The 16,789-nt window shown below is 37.1% G+C and overlaps 1 long non-coding RNA gene across 1 annotated transcript; it reads left to right on the top strand.

Annotated features, from left to right (window-relative positions):
• Positions 1–857: 857 nt before the first annotated feature.
• LOC133273455 (uncharacterized) lies at positions 858–3,560 on the top strand. Its single transcript, XR_009744816.1, has 3 exons — positions 858–936; positions 2,745–2,815; positions 3,226–3,560. It is a non-coding gene; the product is annotated as an uncharacterized LOC133273455 (long non-coding RNA).
• Positions 3,561–16,789: the final 13,229 nt, after the last annotated feature.

The raw sequence follows: 16,789 nt of genomic DNA, 5'->3' as shown, positions 1-16,789 counted from the left end.
ATTGAAACAGACTTGCACCATCTTTTTTCTGTTTTCCTAACTATTCTAATGTAGATTTTTTTTTTTCATTTGTTCTGAATTAAGCACCATTATGTGTTATTCAGTCTCAGCTAAAATATACACGTTATACCAGAAAAAAAAGGTATTTTCCAAAAATCCTTCTTTTGCTACTTAAAGTATAATTACCTGGTCAATCTTAAATCCTACATTCACCATAATGTCTTCTACAGTCCTAAATTTCAGAGAAATTACTGGGTTAATTCAGGTCACTGCCTTTATAAATTAAATCTGAGAGTAATGAGAGTAGTGAAGGAGTAAACAGGAATAACATACAGAGCAGACAGTTACAGCAACATAAAGGAATTATGGAAGGTTTGCCAGAAATACCAATCTCTTGTAGAGACAGGAAGAATTTCCATGGGGTATGTATCCTCACATGGAGAAGAATGGAATAAAGAATTCTATTTCCAGCAAAGAAGAGTGCAAGACAGAATATTAAAAAAAAAAAAACTTATCAACAAACCAATCCAAAAAAGAAACATTTAATTTTAACCCAGGATTGAACAAAGCGATAATCAAGGTTGCCAACAGCCCTGAGGTAGTGCCTACATGGTTTTAAGACCATGCCATCATATCAATCCTGCACCTGTTTTAACCCCCAACTCCCTTGTTATCCCCACACAATCTCCCTGTGCTCTGTGGAATTCATGTTTGTTTTTATGGCTAATGGGCATGAGTAAAAGCCAGCCTCTGCTTCAGTTTATGTTGGCATCTCTCCATTTCACAATGAGAATGCAAAATCATTCATAATCCTCCTATGACCTTTCTGTAGCTCACTGGGCTTTTATGGTTGAGATCTTTTGCAACTGCCACTCTGCACTGAGAGGGATTTAGAAATTTTAGCTGTTTCTGATAACTGAGGACAAAGGAATGAAGGTGGGATTTCCCTGTGGAAGTCATCATACTCAGGGTGGTTAACATTACATGAAACCAAAACAAAAATGTGGATGTTGAGTGGTATAAAATACATGAGCTGGGAGATGGGGCTAGCTTAGAAGATCTCATTCCCCTTAGCAGAAGATTGGGTTCAGTTTCTGCTTAGTTGATAGAGATCCACTCTAAACATGGCACTAGTGATATTCAGAAATCAAACACTACCAAAATGAGTCTAAAATGTCCTCAACATACAGTTAGAACATTCTTAAAATTAAATTCAATACATTACCTCACTAGTTACAAGATATTTTGTGGCTAAACATTGTCTGTACTTAGTTATACTGAGCTCAAAGTGAGATATGTACTTCGTGGTCGTTCTAGATCTCAAACAGTGTGTAATGGTGGCTGGAAATAACATTCTTCAGAGAGGGCTCTGCCTTTTTGATAACCACTGAAAAACTTTATTACTTTTTTTCTCAATTATAGACTGAAATTTAAATTTAGGAAGCGATCCCTGTTGTGTTAACACTCAATTTTTTTTTTTTCAGTGAATTCAGGCAGCTTTGAGAAAAGCTTCAGAGGGGAAATGTTGACTATTCCTTTAAATCTGAAGAAATACCAGAAACAGATGAGAGAAACAGAAAAAGAGATAAAATCTGTTGAAATTGAATGAGATAGAAATGCCATCAGCGTTTCAATGTATCAACAATGGGTTTGCTTGTAAACTGACTCTGAATGTAGGGTACAATCACATCTGGTTTTGATAATGAGCTTTAAATGATCCAGATATCAAGACTACCAGTGGCACTCCATTGTGTTTTCACCTGCCATTTGTATACACAGGCTCCTTATAGCTTCATCACCAATTAGGTGCAGACTTATGCAAAATTCTTTGCTCATGTATTCTGTCTTCTCCTTTCTAGACTAAATCTATTTGCTATATTTTCCCTAATATTGTTTCACTCTAGGTATATTTTTATCTCTTTTCTACTGTTTCTAATTCTATTCAATTGGTCTACTTTGTTTTTATAGCAGGGTAGGGAAAACTGGACTCCAGCTGAGGCCTTATGTGTACAGAATAAAGAATAATTACCGCCTTTGTGTTACTTGCCACAGCCTGTTACTTATTAATAGTATCACATTTTTCACCTGGAGTTAGTTTGTGGTCCACTTTAACCTCCCTTCCTCGACCTTTTTTTTTTGTTCTAGCATTCTGCCTATCTAGTTATTCCTGATATTCTGTTTGTGTGTTCAATTTCCTCTCCCAACTGTTGCCTTTTTCTTTCTTTTCCATTTCATCATGTTGCTTTTGGACCATTTCTCTAATTTGTCAGGACTGGTTTGAACTGCTACGTCAGCCTCAAATGTGCTTTCAGCTCTGCATGACTTACAAACGGCACGGGTAGTCTCTGTACTGCTATTCATGTTTTTAATGAAAGTAAAGAATAGAAGAGGGTGCCGCAGAAATGTGTTATCAGTTTGTGAGAGAAACATTGACAACTTCTCTTTGAGTATGTTTTTTCAATTAGTTATGCATTTATCATAAGGTCATTTGTTCAAGATAATATTTCCTTCTTTGGCTTAGGGGAATGTCATGCAAGGCAATGTCAAAATATTTTACTAAACCCAGTTGGTATATGTTACTGCTTTCACTTTATCTAGTGGATTTTTCCAAAGGAAATGAGGTAAAATAGAGTTTTTTACTCTCTCTTTGCTCTCCATTTGTTTCTTTTTTTTTTCCCATTTGTGCCATCTCTGGGGATTTTTCCTCCTTTTAAACCTCATAATTGTTGAACTGGCTCAAACAGAAGTGGTACTAAATTCAGTGAAGGAGAAAACGTGCATCATTACCCAATGTAACACTTCAAGAATGGACAAGGTGAGATTAATTCAGCTGATTTGTTGAAAAATAACATTGAATAGAGATACAAACTCTACCACCTTTAATCATAGTAATCTCTACTTCAAATACTCCTATTGACTTCAGGGAGATGGGTGTCTTGGCATATTTTGCAAAAGTCTTGATTAATCTGTAATGCAAAGAATCCTGAGTAACTAACTTCTGAATTTGCTCAGAGAATTGCAGCTGTGCAAGTGTTTAAAGGAAAAGCAGACTAAGAAAAAAGACACAGCATAGAACAAATGTTTCTTGATATTTAGGAATACTTGCTTTCGATTTTTGCATTATTGCATGTCATAATTACATTTCATCCAGTATTATCTTGTTCAGTATCAATTTGCCTATTGCATGAAAATTGTCTCATTTCCATGTCATTCTCCCAGTCCAAGAGCAAAAGACAAGGTGACATTCAGTGAGATGGAGAGTGTCAAACGTCCATCTGATGCAGAAGAAATGCTCTCTCTGGAATGCCAGATGATTCTGTGGAAGCTGCTGCCAGAGAAGATCACGGTGACCAAACCTTTGTAGGTGATCTGACACACAGATGAGTAACTAGGAGACAAACTTACAACAAATGATGATAGCAGTTTTGAAAAAACTAATTTAATGTTTTAAGAGTTTGAAAAATGTCTAGTTTGAGTACTTATGAAAGGGTAGACTAATGCTCACTACGGAGTTTTCAAACTGTAGCTCTGGTTTAGAGGGACTTTGCATCTGAGCTGGTATGACAATTCTGCTTCAAAGTACCCATGTTAAGCACTATGAAGAAAATTATTAAGAAGCCCATAAATGTTTTACTTTGTTTCCAGTGTAAAAAAATAGTAGTATATAATCAAAATGGTTTGCATGACTTAGGATAAGCAAGTCACCTGAGCCTCAGCCTCTGGATCCTGATTTTGTTATTTCATTGCAAATAGCAATGGTAGCTACTGGCTCTGTGCTGGACGGCGATGAGTGCAGGTGCAGCTCCAGCACCCCTGCCCAGCTGAATAAGGCAGCAGCTGCACAGGCTATTGGAGCAGCTGCATATGATTCCTGAACAGGAATCCTACTCCCTGTTATCTTGGAAAGAAATTGTCAAGCAGTTCAAAACTGACCAGCAGTTCATTGGCTAAACTGAAGATAATATGGGATGATTAGCTTTACCCAACCTCAGAAATTTGCAAGAAAAAAAAAAACAAGCAAACAGTTCAGTAAATCAAGGTGTGACTTCTCTGAGGTTACACTGATATAACTAATATCAGATTATGGCTTGTTCTTTATCGATAAAGGAACTTTATAAAATTTTAATATTTTAAACCTAATTAAGCATATTTTGATAATATTAAAGATTATCAACATTTCAGAAGTTGTAGAAAAGACCGAAGTAGCTGCAGAAATATCGTTCCACTTTTTTACTGGATATATTTTAAAACAGATTCTAAAAAAAAAGACTTTTACATCTTTGTCCTCTATGAATAAACCTTATTTTCTACATAGCAATAACAGAAATTAACTCAAGGGAAATTACATACGTCAAGAAGGTAAAGTTCCCCTCCGCTTTCAAAGGGTTGGCATTAGTGTAAATTATTGCTTTCAGGTGTTAAGTAACTTCTTTGATGGTTTTTTTTATTGACTGACTCACATTTCTCAGGAAGATAAAAAGCTACTGTAATAGAGCATTTATTTAATTAAAAAGAGCTAAGGTTTTTTCACAGTAAAGAAATGGGTGTGGATGGGTGATTTTTGTTGAATGCACTTGAGCCAAGACTGAAAATGTTTTACCAGGTATTGTATTACCTTTCATTTCCACAATGCTACTTGTATCACGTGCTTGAATGTAAGTTTTGTTGAATAGAGTATTTCAATGATTTTTCTTTTTTCTTTTGGTTAACACAAATAATGTTATTTAGAAATTGTGTAGGCACTTTCTTATGATTTTGAGTCCTTCATGCAACATAGTCCTTCAGACTTACTGGTTTGAGTCATGTCCTAGATACTTTGTTTTCTGCAAGTTCAACAGCAATGAAACTTCAGTCAAATGAAATACAAAAGAGTAAATTCCAAGAAGATTCATGCTGTATTCTCAAATTGACTATCAAAAAGGCCAATTTAAACAATTTCCTTTTCCTCTAGGTCCAAAATTTGGTAAGACATATGAAAATTTGAAAGGCAAAAGTGCATTTTTTGCTGGTTTAAATACCAGGAATTTCCCACTGAATTAATTGCTTTCCTTTGTAGTGAAGTAGAAATAGATAAGAATATAACGATGAATTTCACACCTCCAGAATATATTTGCAACAATGTCTGTGATTCTCAGCAAAACACTCTGCGATGGAAAACTCTAACAAATTTGTGTTTTTCTCTTCCCCACAAAAAAGGAACATATAAAATCCTGCTGCTGGTTTGCACTGCAATAAAGTGCCCAGACACATAGCTTTATCAACTGCTAGTATGCCTTTAACAAATCACAATTAAATATTAACAGCCTGTGGAGCAGCATGGAGGACTCTGCAATCCTTTGAAGGCATATTTGCCAATTAAACAAAGTCAACATTGGAGTAAAGGTGGCAAGGATCCAAACCAGAGAAATGAAAGTCAACCACTTTAGTGGCATTCATTAGCTCAACAGACATTCTTTGTGTGGCCTGTTTCTTTACTACTGCCAAATCCACACCCTGTTCAGGAACTTAGGGAGGCTCAGATAAGCTTATTATGGAAATGTCACTTTGTCACCCTTTACAACTTGCTTCTTGTTAAATTATCTTTTATCTTCTTTGTAGTATTTGTCACCTTTCCTTGGGTGCCTCTTGTGTGGCCAAATGGTGCTGTGTTTGATTTGGAATAACCAAGGTTAATTGACGTTAATAGGGTAATATTTTAAAGATTATCTCTTCAGTATCATCACATAAGACTGATTATGGATAGACATTTGTGCAGACACACCATGTTGTTCTGTTTGGCAGTGTGTGAATGTTTAGATGCTTGTTTGCATCATCTAGTAATAGGTACTGTTAGGGCTGAGAAGGAACATCTGGCTGGGAATTCTCTACCCTATACCTGGCCTTCCCAAATTTTGTTGTAACTGCAAACCCCGTGCTTAAACAGCAGAAATGGTCAATGTTGCCTCTGCATACTGAGAACATGAGGTAAAAAAGAAGCATTTTCACTACTCCTTTTTCTGCTAACTGAGAGAAAAGAAAGAAAACCCTGGTGCTGGATGCTGAGTGCCCTGGAGTAATGCACCAGCATGGAGTGTGCATCATCCTTGAAACCTGCAGACCGCACACAAGCTTCCATCCCATTTCCTTCATTCTGCAGCTTCAAAGCCACCTCACTAAATGGCTCTGCTTCATAGTCTTGGTCTAGCTTCTACCTGGACCTTCAAAAATATCTGCACAAAGAAAGTAATTTCTGCTTTTGTGTCTCAAAGGCATAAAAATTTAGCAAGAAAGAGTAGAACTCAGTCTCCACAGAAACAGTTCAAAGTGGTAAAGGTAAAATTAAATATTACCATGAGGTCAAGACAAAGCTTGGGCTGTCATGGCAGGGAGTAGGAAGAGGGATAGAGAAAGAAAGAACTGGGCATGTTGCTCCTAGCAGAAGGTACAGAAACAACCCATATAAAAACTTTCTCTTGATGTGGTCCTACTTCTGTGGCAATAGCTAGCTTTACACAGACATGGACCACAGCTTTAGCGCAGACTCCAGGAGACCTGACTTGTGTCTATGTGTGAAAAAACCATCACCATGGCTGGTATCCTGCAACCATATGCATATTTTGCCTATGCATATCCCTGCCTGTTGAGATCTACATTTCAATACAGAGCTGTCCAACCTTGCTGTACTATACACACATCTTTGATGACATTCTCAGTTTTGAAGCACCCTTTTTTTTTTATTCTGTGCTGAAATGCTGTTTCATTTCACTCATCCTCCCTCACAGACACAGGGAAACAAGATATCCATCAGTAAGTAACTACAAAAGAATAGAATAAAAAAGAAGTGAAGAGAGAAAAGTGAATTCTTGGACAGATATTTAAATGGTCATCATATTTTGAATGGTTCTTTGTCATATTTAAGCTGATGCCCTAGTCTGTGTTATTGTAATATGTATCTGTTGGCTCCCAAGATTTATAGTGACATAAAACCTTACTGGCTCAGAAATTTAGAGGTTTGGTTTGGATTTTTTTCTATATTCTATATTTATTCATGTATATATATCATGCATAATTCACTGTAGTCACAAATTGCATTTTCCATAAACACATGCAAATGTAGCTATAACTGAAGCAAGAAAGAACAAGAATATCTCTGAGTTTTATTGGTCTGCTTATGTCTCATAGGCAACACTGAAATATTGTCTCATTCAACAATATCACTGCTCATATCTCACATACACACTTTCTTTTTCACTGTTTTGAAAAAAGGTCCTACTTAACATTCCAAACACATGAAAATTCTTCACCTGAAGTCACAGGAATTTTCTCCTGTTTCAGAAAGATACAAGAGAAAAGGAATTAAAAAAATAAGCTTTCTTTGTGAGCATCAGGAAGAAAACATCCTTTTTGACTTGCTCCAGTAAGGGAGGCTTCTTCCCAAGTTGGCAAAACAGCTCCTCATCAGGTATCTATCTGTCTCGAAGTTGCTGTCTAGGTTTATGATAGCGAGGGGTTTTGCTTCTAACCTGCTGATTCTGACATCACCCTTACTGCTGATTTAATGAGCCCAGTGTCATAAATAGGATTACAGACCCCAGAGGTCTAATTCTGAGCTCCTGAATACACTGAAGAGCAACAGTAGCTATGGCAAATAATTACCTCAAATCAAATCAAAATTAAAGCTTTAAGATTTGAATGCTGGAAATGTTTGTTCAGTGATCCGTACAGTGGAAGTAACTTGTCTTTATCTAGCTCCCAATGGAACAAGATGGCACCCAAAGACTAAAACACCACCACAAATAGTGCCTTTGTGAATACAGTATAGAAAGAAACACTGAAATCAGCTGGAATAAGCAGAAAGCAGTGTTTTTGCAGTGGGAGCATGGGCAAGCTGTGACTGTTCTGTTCCCTCAACAGCTTTTTTCCTATCTTTTGGATTTGGGTAAAATCAGGATTTGATTCTCAAAGTACAGATATACCATGCAGTTCTGATATAATGTGATGGGAATTAAATAAATGCTTTGGGAAGCTAATCTTTATCAGGAGAATTAAGGCTTTTTCCATGCTTGCTTTATGACTCTAATATTCAGATGATACCTGATTACCAGGATGTCCACATGGGGCACTTGCTCACCTGAATAAATATAATAATGAATGTTCTGCTTTTGTGTCACTATTCGCATGTGGATTTTAATTGTGGTTTGTACAGGAGGGTGTTTTATGGAAGTTGAGAGCCAGTGAAGTAATTTTCTCATAACCAAAGGAAGTTAGTAGAAGAACAAAGGATGGGACTCAGGCCTTCTGTCTCTTATCCGGTATCTTCAATCACATTGTCTCTTACAATCATCAACGAGTTTTCAGCTGTTGTAAATTAGGCTGACATTAGTGAATACAATCTGCTTTAGGATACATACATGCAAATTTTTCAGGGTGTTTTCTACCATTCATCAGCAATGCTAAGTAAATGACATTTCTGCATGTGATTAGCTCTATATATCCCCAGATTCTAATGTGCATATGTAAAATAGATGCAGCTATATATTTTAGCACGCACAAGCATGCAGTCATGAGCACATAAAAACACTTCTTCTCTCACACAGATATACATACCGCTTGTGGCAGATAAAAATAAATATGCCATAGGAAGGCTTTTTAGATGAGCATGTATTGAGCTTGCCTTATCAACTTGATAAATTTTACTACCATTTGTGCAGTACTAAGAGCTGTTCTCTAAAAGGGATTAAATATCATAAAGATACTCATATAGATTTTGTTTAATAGCAGTTTCCTATGCAGAACTGCAGAGTTAAACCAAAGGCAGGAAGTAGTCAAGCAGGAGTGGAAAAAAAATGCACGGTTAAGCAAAAGACTTGAAAAATTAGGCAGCAGAGGAAAGAGCAAATTGAAAGCTGCTTAGATTTACTGCACCTGTAATGTGTGTTCTGCTTATTTACATAAAGTCTATGTGATTGTCTTCTCTGGTGTTCAGTAAGAATAGACCTTACTATACTATCTGCCACAACACATGGCACTTCAGTTATCTTGGATATGCAGCCTTCTTATTAAAGAAACACAATAACTAATATGTGACATGAACTTTTGACCATTCACAGTGTTTGGAGACAAAGAATTTATTCCACCACTAGCAGATAAAAAGGGCCAAGTTTGTATTCCCAAGTTTGCACATTACACTGTTTTTATTTTAGGCTTTGTAAAATTTTTGTTTGCACTTTTTGTTGCTGTCTGTTTAAAAATATAGGTTCTTCATTCTGAACTTTGAATGCAGCTCTGAGACAAAATATTGCACTCGTGAAACCAAGGCTTTTTCATGAAAATACTGGACTCTCTTCTGGGCCTTGATTTCCCTCAAGGTTTCTTTACTCACACTGCATGCCTAAACCTATGTCTTAAATGTTCTCCAAGTATCAGCCTTTAACAGTCATTTGCTAAGAAAAGTTTTCCACTTTGCCTTCCTTCTGTTGTACGGGTAGATGGGATGTATATCTGCTCTTTCTCGTCTATCAGGGTGGGTGGGTGTGCTTTGCAAAGTACAACTATACGGCAGTAGTCTATGCCCATCCAGCTACCACCAACTTTTACCCATAGAAAGAAGAATGAGTGTGTGCATTTCTAGATATGTAAAAAATAACGTTTGCTTGTCTGTTTGTTTCTGAGAACAGCAGCATCACATGGTTCTAGGTGAGTACTCAGTTACAGATTCATACAGAGAAAGTAGTGCTCTGCTTTATTTACAGAGAAAGTAATTCTCTGCTTTATTTACTTGAAAAGGCTTTTTAATTTTTTTTTTTGAGTTTTGCATAGTTATAACTTGAAATATGCAGGAATTGTTGCTCCCACAAGGAAATAAATAAAAAAACTCCAATACATCCTGTAGTGGAGGACGACTCTAAAGAGTTCTTAGTAAAGCAATTCATATGGATATTTAAAAGAACCCCAACCAATTAAACAAAAAAAAAACAAACCCACAAACCATTGGTCTTAAGCCATCTTAAGACCTTCATGCTATACCAGATGAAGGAATTTTGAATTCACCAGTGACCAAAAGCTATTAATAGGTTACCTGTCTTTCCATCATGAGCAAGAGAGGTCTCTGTACCATCTCTCAGTTCTCTGCGTGGAAGAGCAATATTTCACACTTCTATGATTTCTTCTCATAATAGCTTAGAGTAAATGTTTATTATTTAACCACCCTGTATGTTGGCTGGTCTTCAGCTCATATGTCTGGCCATATATGTATTATTGTCTTTTCCTCCTGCTGATAATCTTCATGCTCTCTGCTGGGGGCTATATCTACACATCTCTTCTGCTAACAACCACCACAGGAAAATTAGCCAGACTAATTGATCCATCAGCTAAGGATGACCATGTACCACTGCCCAAGAAATCAAGAGAAAGATTCCTTTGTTCCTGTCCATGTCTGAACAGGGATGTTTTCCTATGTTGTACCAAATGTAGTCTCAGACTCCACTCCTGGTCGTGCTCTTATAAGCAACATGTCTCCTGAAACTAAAGATGAGTGTTCTGTCAGCTGCCTGGTGGGTGATGGGAGTAACATCAGCAGATAATGAGTAGGACACAAGCCTCCAGCTTTTGTTTTTGATTAATGAACATTCTTGGCAAATGCTTTTGCTTTAGTTCCTCTTGCACTGGTCCAAGAATCCTAGTTCAAGTGGCACAATATGAATGCCCTAGCTATTGCTCTTAATCATGGCCCTGCTTCCAAAAAAAAAAAAAAACCAACAGAAAAAGAGTCAGAATCCTATTCTGTTATTCCTGGCTGGAATGCACTGTTGTTCAGCCAGTTTTGAACACTTCAATTTTTTTCAGAAAAATGTATTAATGTTCTCAAAGAGTGCACTCTAAAGTGTTTTTTCTTGGTTTGTTTCTTCACAGTAGTATTAGTAGCAGTATTTTCAATTAAGGCTTTTCCAGAAGATAGGACAATCTGGCCAACAGTGTTTTCTTACAGCTCCTCTGATTGACCTTGTTCTAAGCATCATGAGCAAGGGCAACTCTGGATTGACAGTGAGAAGAGTTGGGTTTTTAATTCAAAGCTTTCCTTCTTTCTAACCCACAATGTAAAGTGCACCCTGTTGTGTTCCTTCTCTGCCTCAGTTTACTTCAACTATAAAATGTGATAATTTCTGTTGTAAAATAGTTATATTTGTGGATGGAAAGCATTACAGAAGAACTAATTACTGTTATGCTTAAACATTGCAGCATTGCGCTTAAGTGATTTTTATGCCTTGGTAATCATATTTCACTAGGGAAGAGTGGGCAACCATCCATCAAACTTCCTGGCTGTGACTGAACTACTAAGCTGACAGAAATTTTGTGGTGCAGTCATTGATAACCATAGTTATGAATAGCTCTGAAGAAAAGCTGTGAAAGAATTCACAGCCTCTTCAGATTGACATTATTTATAGCACACCCCAGGATGAGGTAAATTTCAGTCACGTACAGCTTGTTTAAAAGCAGAGTAAATTTTTATCAGTCTCCTGAATGCTAACAGATGAAAGACTGTTCAGATTTTTAGGCCTTCTACAGTAGATAGCATAGCAAGAGCTAATTGGTACTGCTGCCATTCAGTGTCGAGGTTAACATGGAATAAGGCTGTTTTACAAAATTATTTTTTGTTTTGTACAGCTGGAGTTGATCTGTAGTTTGGAAGTTTCATAAAGCATCTGTAGAACACAGAGGAAAGCAAAAGGAGTAGCATAAATAGAAAGTGTAATAGATGCATAGCATGACTTTAGAAATATATTCACTTCAGACAGCTTCACTTTAAATACAGCTTCTGAAGTCCTTATATGGCATTTCCTCTTGATAAATTGATGTTGAGAAAGACCACATGATTTTACTAATAACAAGGTAAGAGCAGTTTGTTCAAGCTTATATGAAACAGAGCCTCAATTTATAAATTATTCCTTTCACGCCACTGGGATTTTTGAAGAGCAAAGATCTCAGCCAGGAGTTGTGAAATGTTGGTCAAGGATTAATCTTATCTTGGGCTGACTACAATATGGCTAAAATAGGCAATATGTCTTGGAACCCCAACTTCCATCCAAGCACGTGTATACTGCTGTCCCTTACTGTGACACGATGATATTAGAGCTCACTTATCATCCAGAAAGCCCTTTTTGTTGACCTTGATTGTCTTGTGGTATAATAACACCTCTGAAAGTCTCTTTGGAAGAAAATAGAGTATGCTTTGGTTCCAGAAGCAAAAGTCAGATCAACCTCTGTTGCAGCAGTCAAACCAGGTACTGCATGTTGGTTCAAAGGAGACCAGTAGAAAGGCAAAACATTGTTATTGCAAACAATTGCCCCTGGAATGTGGAGCGAAGCTGACTTCAGTATGACTAAATTCACAGTGTTAATATATATTGCATAACAGCTTATAAATGTACAAAATGTCAGCTTTCTGTCCATTAAATAATGAATTACTTGGTTCTGGGCTTAGCTATTGCAACAAAAGCACCCTGTTGCTGAAAACTTGGGAAACCTCTACTCTAGTAATGTTGAAATTACTGCAGAAAGGATCTAAGTTCACTGGATACTGAGGAGCTACACCTGGATGCCTAAAAATAGGATTCACCATGCCTAGCACACAGAATGGAATCTCAGCTAGCAAACAGAAAATTCTGAAGAGGAAAAAGCTCTGTTTATTCATCTACGCTCCCCTCCTTGCCCACTGGCAGCTCTGTGGTAGGTACTTAACAGGATTCAGAGCCAAAAGCTGTTTCCAGATTCCACGCACCAGCTTCATACATTTCCATAGCAATGACTCGCTCACTTTCTTTCAAAATATACAATCAGTTCATCCTACTCTTTCCAAACTAATCTAACAGTTAAAACATTTACCTTCTCAGCCTGAAACACTCAGAGTTGCACCTCCTGCTCCCTTACCCAGCAGGTGATGGTTAAGTGCTGGGGTGAGAGGAGCTGAGTTTGCCACTTCTCCTGCTTCTGGGCCACTCTGTGTCATGGGGCAGAAGACTGCATGCTGAGAGCTGCTTCTGTAAGTCCAGAGCTGGAGGACAAAACCTGAGCAGAGTTGAAAGCCCAGCTTCCTTCTTCATCAGGAATGACCTATCTGAAACTTTTAGTCTCACTTGTATTTTGAAGCCCTGTCTGGTTCACATGGGCTACTAATATGGGCAACATGTAACTCTTGAGCATTAATTTAGGCAAACTAAGATATTTTATTGCTATCCTTTAGGTGAGCATTTGTCATTTTCCACCTCTGACTAACAAGAGTCGAGGGATTCACAGTGAGAGAAGAATTCAACTTTTTCCAATGAATGCCATCAATTCTGCTGTTGGTACATTTTCACAAATAACTTTTCTGTGCTACATAGTAGTACTGTATAGAGAAATAAGGGCAAGCTTTACTCCTGAAATTCAGCTGGCTGCCCTCAAGACTCCTTGGATATGAGCTCAATAATCTGGCTCAAGAAAGAGTGTGTGAAATAATAGCTGCTATAGATAGTGAAGTTATAAAAGTTATTCAAAGGGGGGGGGGAGGAGAGAAAGAGAAACCCAATTGAAGCAACACCCAACACTGTGCAATAAAAGGCTCACATTGTGCATTACTGTAATTTATTTTGTATCTAGACACCCATATGCATTTACTGTTTTGCTCGGAGGGTTTAAATATCCTGAGCTAATTATAGGACAATGTTTTCCAATATACAAGGGTTAAATTGAAAGTACTGCTAATGCGATACTATTCCTGGCTATCAAAATGAAAGAAGAACGGTCTATTTAATTATAAAGTATAAAAAAAAAGCATAATCATCTTGCATTGTAACATCTCTCATCTGGATTATTATTTTTGTGAACATTTATAAACACTGCCTGGCATATTACTGAATTGTTTAACATTTATGTGAATGTAGTTATTCTACAGAATAATAATATTGACACCATAGGTTAGTCTTCTTTTTATTTCACCAAAAACATTTCATATTTACTAGACACATTTTTTCCTTTGTCAGAAATAGAAAATAACAAAACATGAAGGAGGTGGAAAAGACAGGAAGAACTATTACTCTTGTCTCTGTGTGTTTTCATGTGGCCACTTAAAATACTAATTCATTTTACTTTAAAGGGCTATGAATTGCACTGCAACTAGCAATTCTCAGCAACCTATAAGACAAAGTAAAAAGCAAATTATGGTTTTTTTTCCTTACTCTAACTCAGTTACAAAACCATTTATAGTACAGGTTGCTCTTCCAGAATGACTTGTTTGGTATAACATTTCTAAGAAACTGAGATGTGAACAACTTTGAGAACTAATTAATGAAAACATGCCAAGAGCTGCTTGGATGTCACTTACTGGAAAGCTTTTAGTCTTTTTCACAGCAGCCACATGATTTCTGTTAATTCTTTACCTTCTTTCAGCTGGCAGGAGCTGCTGAAAGTCATAAGGTGGCACTGGCTATATCTGCTGCAAGGGTACTGTAGATGGAAAGGTTATCTGTGAATTAGATAAAAGGCAACTGAGATGAGCCATGGAAGGAAAGAAGGTAGAGGAAGGTGTTCTCCATAGTTTGGCTGATATGCATGTACCATGTGGTTAAAGGAGAGATTCAAGTAACTCGAAAGTTTCAAAGCACATCACTGAACCACTGTGTAGAGTCTCTGGCAGATTGCTGTGACTTCTTGCTGTGGCAGCTGTCAGCAGGTTAGGTTGGAAATGTTTATGCCTATGAGTTTAAAGACTAGTTTGTGAAGTTAATTGTGTACCTAATGCAAGCTTTACTTGAACTTCTTGAACACACGGAACTTCTGTGAAATAAGCAAAACTTTTGACTTGAGGGAAGCTGTATACATCTCATAGCAGATCAAAGAGTGAATTATAGGTATTATGGCTGTACTAAGGCATTATATACCACTTCAAGAGGGTGAAGTATCTTAAGTCTTTATCTCCTGGATTTAGAAACCGAGGTTTTACTAAACTAGATGTTCTGAAAGGTCACAAGTAATTACCAACTCCCTTTTTTGTCATAGGATTTCCTTGGTTTTATAATAGAAAGAGAATGCAAATATGAAAAATAATTGTTTATTGTTATCTCACGGGCCTGGAATTTGAACCACTATTCTGAGCAGATATAACTGTGTTCACACTGTTCATCTTACTGGAGTAGAACAGAGATAGGGGCCATAATTTCATATATGTAATTGCTCAAATTCATGGTAGGAGGAATTATAAACAGTTGTGACTGTTTCATTATCTGGAAGCCAATCACGTGAAAGAGAACTGATGTGCTTCTGTCCTTCTGTCTTCCAATGCTTCCTAAAACATAGAGGTCCACATCTTTTTTTAATCACTATTTTCAAGATGACTTTCACCGATTTCTTTTCTTATTAAGCCACTAATTACCATTTTAGAAGCTACTGGCATACAGTATCTTGCTCCTCCATAGCTAAGGCTCTTTGATGCTCTCCACATCTGTCACTTGCAGCAGCTGACTACTTACTGGTCACTTGGAGGTGGGATAACTCTTTGATCATCTTGTCTGAATTGGTATATTAAGAAAGGAAAAACTCTCCCTAAAGAGAATGCCCTATGAACAGGAACACAAGGAAGTCTAAGTCTAAATTAACAAGCCTATATATTAATGTAGGGAAATGGGAAGAAGAACTAGTTTTTGCTAAACTTTCCAGATCTCACTTCATGCAAGGGAAAAGGAGAATGTCTAGGATTTCCTGGTAGCTGCCTCATTTTGGAAAAAAAAAATATATATATATTATGGAAGAGCAAGAAATGGAACAAGTCATAATCATACTTTTAGTTACATAGGAAAGAAGAATAAATGGTTAATATTTTCACTTGAAAGCCTTTCACTTATTGTATTTCCTACCTATATAATTTGCTTTAGTGCCCCTTACCTTTTTTTTTTAATTTCTCCCAGTCTGTTCCTTCTGTCTGAACTGTGTCCCATCTTCTTGCATCTTTTCCCTCTAACAAAGCCCACAGGTTTTAATCCTGCTGTGTGATTCCCATCTTGAAAGCATTTTCATGTGAATTGCAGTTTCTTTTTGAACATAATTTGGGCAGTTTTACTATACAGTGATTACATTTCCCCATGAGGAAGAAAAAAGTGTTTTTCTATAGGCACAGAGTATGTCTATATTGAGCAAATGGTATGATCAAATATAATAGATGTGTATCTGTGGAGCAAAATAATATCAGGACATGACTCCAGCAGTGAATGTATTTCAGGGCCTTTGCTTTGGACCCATTCTAATCCTACTGTGGGGCTTAAATATTTGTTAGCTGTTGAAGTACATTGCATTTTCTCCTGCAGTACATCTTCCAGTTTTGTTTCATCCAAAAGGATAGTTTGCACACTCTGATATGTGTTGCATCACTCGGTAATGCAAACCAAAGCAAATGGGGAGGATGAGAAGACCCCCATCCAAACACATGTTCCAGGTCCAGCTAAAACACTAATGTAGCTGCACTTGCACTGAGGCAAGGTCTTTCCTCTCCCTTCTCCCTTCTCCCCTAATCTTTGCTTTATCATTCAGATGAACCTGACACAGCCTGCTCCTATTTGGTGGATATTGCATTTTCCAGTGGGGTACCCAGCTGAGGGAAAAGGATAGCACATATTTCTTCTGGCAAATATGTATGTGTAGGCTCAGTGCATTGTATTTTGTTTTGCATAGTCTTGATTCTGTGTGGAAAGATGAGTTTTTTTGGTTTTTTTTAATATCATTTTTAGTTTGGCTCATGTTTCAGTAACATAGAGAAAAGACATGGTCTTCTTCAAGTACTTCT

This window comes from Pezoporus flaviventris, unplaced genomic scaffold, assembly GCF_033815535.1.
Source record: "Pezoporus flaviventris isolate CSIRO_AGI_PZ_B2104156 unplaced genomic scaffold, CSIRO_AGI_Pfla_v1 ptg000031l, whole genome shotgun sequence".
NCBI classification, from domain to species: Eukaryota; Metazoa; Chordata; class Aves; order Psittaciformes; family Psittacidae; genus Pezoporus; species Pezoporus flaviventris.
This window is presented reverse-complemented; position numbering and strand designations above follow the sequence as displayed.